Source organism: Primulina huaijiensis, chromosome 3, assembly GCF_012295235.1.
Source record: "Primulina huaijiensis isolate GDHJ02 chromosome 3, ASM1229523v2, whole genome shotgun sequence".
In the NCBI taxonomy this organism is placed as follows: domain Eukaryota; kingdom Viridiplantae; phylum Streptophyta; class Magnoliopsida; order Lamiales; family Gesneriaceae; genus Primulina; species Primulina huaijiensis.
In genome coordinates, this window is record NC_133308.1 from 26,156,784 (window position 1) to 26,163,946 (window position 7,163).

At 33.6% G+C, this 7,163-nt stretch overlaps 1 long non-coding RNA gene across 1 annotated transcript in view; it reads left to right on the forward strand.

The window, feature by feature from the left end:
* Window positions 1-4,681, forward strand: part of LOC140974124 (uncharacterized) — a 9,583-nt gene extending 4,902 nt beyond the window's left edge. The window contains exon 2 of the long non-coding RNA XR_012174731.1: window positions 4,291-4,681. This is a non-coding gene — a long non-coding RNA (uncharacterized lncRNA). The remainder of the gene's footprint in view (window positions 1-4,290) is intronic.
* The last annotated feature ends 2,482 nt before the right edge of the window (window positions 4,682-7,163 follow it).

The following is a 7,163-nucleotide window of genomic DNA, read 5'->3' on the forward strand; positions in this document are numbered from 1 at the left end:
TGGCAGCTGAATATTCATGATGAATACCCTGTTCATCCAAATATAACTCAAGAACTTTGTTAGTAAACTCAGTGCCCCGATCAGTTCTGATTTTTATGATGGAAACTGATTTTTCATTTTGAATCTTTTTTCAGAAGCTTAGTCACGAGACCAATGGTTTGATCTTTTCCAACAAGAAATATTACCCAAATAAATCTAGAAAAGTCATCAACAACAACAAGTGTATACTTCATTCCCCCTAAGCTCATGATAGGAATTGAACCAAACAAGTCCATATGTAATAATTCCAAACACCTTGAAGTTGATTTACTACCTTTATTCTTGAAGCTAGATCTCACCTGCTTACCAAGTTGACATGCAGAACAGACATGATTCTTAATGAAGTTAATATCAGGCAAACCATCAACTATGTTCTGCTTCTTCAGATTATTGATAGACTTGAAGTTCAGGTGATTTAATCTCTTGTGCCATAGCCAATGTTTATCATTATGAGAGGCAACTAAACATGTAGGAATATTAACATGATCTTTATTCCATGAAACTTTGTATGTGTTGCCTTCTCTTTTTCCAGTTAATACTCATCAGCATTTTTAACTGTGCATGTGTGCTTCTGAAAAGCTACAGAGTAACCATTATCACACAGTTGGCTAATGTTAATCAAGTTGTAACAAAGATTTTCAACCAAGAGTACGTCATTTATAGTAATGTTACCATGGATAATCTTACCCTTATCCACGGTTTTACCTTTTGAGTTGTCCCCAAAGGTTATTCTTGGTCCAGTACAACTTATTGCTTCTGAAAGTAGGTCTTTTTGTCCAGTCATATGTCTGGAACATCCACTGTCCAGATACCATATGGAGCTGCTGATTTTGGTTTTCTTCTCCTATTCCTGCAAGCACAAAATTTAGTATCTGGTACCCAATCTATTTGGGTCCAAGCCTTATTAGTCCTTTAAGGACCCACATTTGTACAATTCGAGGTGACCTTGCACTTCGGGTATCTAAAGAGGTGTGTGCAGCAGAAGGTCTGTTATTTCTAATAGAATGCATCTTAGAATGGTGTTCTTCCCTTCTGTTATTGTTGTTTGGCCTGTATCTCTTCTGAACATGTCTAGAATTATGGTACTGGTAGTTTTTAACCTTCATAGGGGGTTTTCCTCTTGAGTTGAATCCTCTACTGGATCCAGAACTCTGGTGGACTCTTCCCTTTGGTTCAACATATCCCAACCCATAATGCTTCCTTCTGTTCGTCTGATCTACAGTCCTTTCAACTCGAACAGTTGGTACTACTGGTTCATATACCACACTGGATTTGACAAAGTGAATGAGTTTCCCTTTGCCTTTATTCAGTTCTGGCTTAGTACTCATTTCAGAAGAGCTTTCATTATTATTGAAACCGAGACCACTTCTGTCTCCAGATTGTTTATCCAATTCCTGCATCTTCTCCAATGAAACAGAAGACTTATTCCATGCATTCACCAGTAATAATAGCTTCTGATTTTCAGACAGCATCCTCTGGTAATCTGCATTTACTCTTTCATTATCAGTTTTCAATTTACTCATATCAACTTTGAGATCATTGCAGCTGTTTTCTTGCAAGCAAGTAAACTTACTGATTTGATCTTTTAAGTTGTGATTTTCAGTTTTAACTTCCTCGAATGACTGAGAAAGTCTCAAGTATTCTTCCACCATGTCATGCAGTGCTTTAACCAAATCAGTTCGTGTAAATTCATTAGAGTCAAAGTCAAATACCTCTCCAGATGTCGAGGTTGATTCAGTGTCTGCCATGAGACATTTGATCTCTTCTGCATCGCTATTACTGGAATGACTTTCTGAGTCAGAAGACTCAGAACTGGAATCCGCCCATTTAGATTTGCTTTCTTCTGCAATCATCGCTTTACGATCTTTTCTGGATTTCTTGTCATTCCTCCTGTATTCCTTTTTTCTTCTGATCATCCTTCTTTGGCTTTGGGCAATCAGCAACGAAATGCCCAACTTTTCCACAATTGAAACACGCCATATCACCAGATGATGAGTCTTTCTTAAAGCTTCGGTTAGGACCCTGGTAAGCTCGATGATTCTTCTTCATAAATCTGGAAAACTTCTTCACAAATAAAGACATTGCATCGTTGCTGATCTGTTCAGCAGTCCTTTCAGGTGTGCTTTCAATGGCAGTAGCAAGTGGTGCACTTGGAGTAACTGCAGCAGTAGTGGTGGCAGTGAGAGCCTTGGTAGGTAGATTCGTTGATGGCTCTTCTCCACTTCTCACTTCAAGTTCAAATTCATAGGCTTTTAAGTCTGCAAACAACTCGTGTAGTTCTAACTTGTTCAGATCTTTAGATACTCTCATAGCCATAGTTTTTACATCCCATTCTCTGGGAAGAGCTCTCATAACTTTGAGTGCTATTTCTCTGTTGCCATGTTCCTTTCCCAGAGATGCTAGTTCGTTCACCAAGCTGCTGAAACGTTCATCAAACTCGCTTAGAGTTTCTCCGGCTTTCATCTTGATATTTTCAAATTTTTGCATAGCCACAGACAGCTTGTTTTCCTTCGTCTGTTCGTTTCCTTCACAGATTTGGATTTGGATGAGCTTTTCCCAAATCTCTTTTGCAGTGGAACATATCTTGATCTTACTGAAAGTGTTTTTGTCGAGAGTTTTATAGAGAATGTCCTTCGCAACATTGTCAAGATTGGCTTTCTTTTTATCTTCGCCAGTCCATTCACTTCTGTGCTTCTCAACCATCTGAGGTGCCCCCTCAGTAACAGCAATAGCAGTGTTAGGTTTTAAAATCTTTAAAGGACCATCTGTCATGACAAACCACATGTCATCGTCTTGAGCTGCAAGATGAGATTGCATCCGGATCTTTCAGTCATCAAAGTCTTCTTTTGAAAACATGGGAACCTTGCTAAAGTGTGCCATATCTGTTGTAAAAATAGAACAAGAAAAATTTTCTCTGATACCACTTGTTGAGGATCGATATAGAGTTTAGAAGCAGGGTGAATAAACTCATTCCTTTGTTGGGTGATTTTGCAAAGGGTGCTAGAATCATGTTAGAGATTATAGCTTATCTTGTTCAAAAATAAGTCCACCAGATCACAAAAGTACGTGCGAAAACGATCCGATGGAGTACGGTGAAATGCAATAGAACAGTAGGCAGTAGAACAGTGGTTGTTTCTGGAAGTTCGAAGATAAAATCTTCTACGTCTCCCCTTCATCTGTTTCCAGAAGGTATCACTAAAAGACTTCGGATTTTACAGTACAACACTTGTACACACCCACTTCAGTAGGACTTACCCTTAGCCTATTGAAACTCTTAGTTACACAACACAGTAAAAACAAATACAGCAGAGTAATGGAAAAGACTTTTTTCCAGTTTACAGACTCTTCTCAAAGATATAGTAACGTGAATAGCTTGTAGAGTAAGAAATAGTCAGCACAATATAATCTCAAAAGATTAGATATCTACTATGAAGCGTGTGCTGCTTTTCTGTATATTGAGCTTGAAGATGATAAGTAGTTCTGAGTGCTCAAATCGACGTTTGTATAATAGAGAATGTGTTCGTTGTTGAGTTAAGGTGGGGTAACCTATAAACGTCGTTGATCTTGTGTATTTATATAAGTCTTGATTCCAATGTCTATAAACAAAACGGCTTCTTTGACTTCTGATAGAATCAGCTTTATTACCGAAAAACGTTCCTGCAGAAAGCTTCAGAAGAATCAGTCTTTTTTCATACCAAAATTGGTAAAACGTATTAAATGACTTTGTTCAGCATTAATGATGCATTTAATACTTATACTCGGTAAAGTAACGATAACATTTGATATATGTTCGATAAGTTCTGATTCTAGTAAAGGTTAAGTTCTGCTTCTGATTTTCTAATCTGATAAGTACTCGAAGAGTACTGCTTTGTTAAGGTGATATGAAAACTTCTGCTTATGTACTGTCTTCTGGTTATACTAACATGATCTATTGGTTTTGATTCTCATTACTACAATTAAATTAAGTCTAACAAAACGAATTATGTAATAAAATGGATTTTCATTGTATAAAGTATAAATTATTTGTGATCAATTATTTAAAAATTGAAAGGATAATCAGTTTCATATATGAAAACGATATAAAACAAATATTTGGTAATATATCGACAAAAGAAATGGTGAGAAATTTTAAAATTGTTAAAAATTGACGATGACGAGAGACAACTGCTATGAACTTAGAATAAAAAAAATGGTGAGAAATTTTAAAACTGTTATAACAAACGCACGTGCTGTTCATTTGTCGAATTGTAGGTAGTGGGTTTCGTGGCTGTAGGTATGGATGTTGTGGTTTTTATAATGGCTATTGCGGATGCTGGTGCTGTTCCTATGCCGGCCAAGAAGGTCAGCAGGCCAAGCCTTGAAATCAATGAAAATCTACACTTCAATCCAACTACTTAATGGATAAATTCACATATGTATTACGCATTAAGTATATGTTTATCACATATCTTTTGATAAGATACGTGACAGAATTCATTCAATGAAATATGTAAAAGATTCAGAACAAGATATATTCGAGGTTCGCACAGAAAAAAATAAGGAGGTTCAAGTTTCTGTAATACTTGATAGTTTATCTTGAGTCTACCCTCATCTACTCTGGATGAACACAAATTGATTCTTAAAAAATATATTCTTATTGTTATTATTTTTGTTATAATAATTATGAATAGCACACGGATGTTATTACCCCTATCGTTATCATTATTATTACTATTATTATGATTGTTGTTAGCATTAAGGTATTATCTTAAGATTTATCCAACTATCATTATTTTTGTATGCACGGAAAAAACAATGAAACTCACATATATAAGAATAAATGTGGCGAAACCACTTTAAACCACATTCGATTCACGGCGAACGCTGTTGCAGATTCACTAGCGTCTTTTGCTATTTCTCACTCTACTTTCTTTGTTTGGAAGCCCGGAGATTTTCTTATTGGTTTGTAAATCTTGTAACTAATTATATTTCTTAATATCAATAATATTACAAGTCCTGCGATAAGAAAAAAAAAAGAATAAGGATGCATATATATAAATATAAATGGAGGTAAATAGACCATTTCAAAATTTTTCTCATCACTTGATTTATTTTATATTTAATTTTTGCCTGTACTTGTGTGTTCTTATCTTGAAATCCAAAACATTTATCATGTTTGTATTTTCATTGAATTTTTCGAAATCGTAAAATTTGAAGAATACTTACCAATATTTCATTCTTATTTTGAAAATTTTATATAGCATTTGATCATCCTCATTAAAACCATTTCCCCTTTTAAAAACTATTCAATTTCAGCAGGGAAAAATAACTATTCACATTCAACCAAGAAAAAAAAGAATTTATTCAATTGCTCTTGCTTTGATCCACGTGTGCTCTTCTATGGCTTAGCTGCTCTTTGTTACAACAACCCTGTCTCGATTGCCCTTGCTTGATCCACAAACTCAACAAGTATCACTGATATGATTGCAGGTGTTGATATATATATATATATATGTGTGTGTGTGTGTTTGTATGTGTGTGTGAGAGTGTGTGTGGAGCATAAATATTTTATGAAGGATGTTTTAGACATTTGACATATATTGATTGTGATCTTGATATTATTTATATTGGTTGATAACAATTATTGTATCATTATCATATACGGAGAGAGTTGGAAAATGTTTCTCAAAGGAGAGACTCTTGCAATTCTCATTGCATTATTGATTTCAATATAGTGAAAATTTGCATTGGTGTCAAGTGGACGTAACTCTCGGTGAAATACTATCAAATCTTGTGTATTCTTGTCCTTATTTTATTTTTACAAATTGTTATCTATTTAGATAATTAAAATCGAGACTTTATTCAAACAACTAGTATCATAGCGATATGTTGAATTTAAAAATGATACATGAAATTGTGAAATTTGATGGCAAAAATTTCTCTGGAAATCGACAACTATATGTACGATTAAAAGTTGCATCTACCACTTGAAGGGAAGAAACCGGAGGATATATATTTCAGATGTCAATTGAAATTTCTTTGATAGACAATTATNTAACAAATTTGGGATATTGGATTTGTAATGTATTGATTATTTATTTAAGTATTAATTGCATGGACATTGATGGAAAAATTATATAAAATATAGGGACAAATTTGGGATATTGGATTTGTATTTATTTAATTGATGCATTTATTTATTTTTTAACTCATTAAACACATGAGGATGATAGTGTTTTTATTTTTTTAATAGAAAATTGTAAAATAATATTACATAAAAATTGAAAAAAGTTTTTGCATTGTGATTTTACTACATTGTCCAAAAACTATGCATTGTTTGTATTAATTGCATGGGCATTGGTGGAAAAAGTAAATAAAATATAGGGACAAATTTGGGATATTGGATTTGTAATGTATAGATTATTTATTTAAGTATTAATTGCACGGACGGGGTTGGTCGACATCGGCGTTGCTCTCAAATTTACATTCGAAAACAACAAGCCTCAGAAGTACAGAATTCAAGAACCAGTCTTTTTATTCATAATACTGAATATTACATTGTTTGATTATGATGATACATGACACTGAAGATTAATTTAGAGTTGTGGTTTTTTTCTTTTTTTGAGATAGAATAATGATATTTCAATTATTAATTTAAGGAAATGAATCTTCATTTACTAAAATTGTTGGAAATGAAGTTTTCTTAGTTCACTACTTTAAGCAAATATATCTTGGACATAGAGGGGGTTAGGGATGACAACCTTCTTCACGGATTTGGGGCCCTATGGGTAAACTCGAAACAAGGATGAGATCCCTGATTTTTTCGGGTTTGGTTGGGGTTCGGGTATTTTTTAAAATATCCGAATGGGGGTAGACCCATTTTGTTGTATCAGTCATTTTAAATATATTAAATTTTTTTCTCAAAATACAATTTATGTCCATATGATTTCTTTAGCTAATGTAATGTTTTATTATTTTTTATATAACTCAGACTAACAAAATGTAGGTTTTTGAAAGATTTCGAATTTACAATATTTACGTGGTTATAATTTAGAATATATCTTAAAATGAAAATTGATGTCACATGTTCTTAGTTATTCCAAAATTATAAGTAAGTACTATTTTAGATTTTTAATATGTAATTT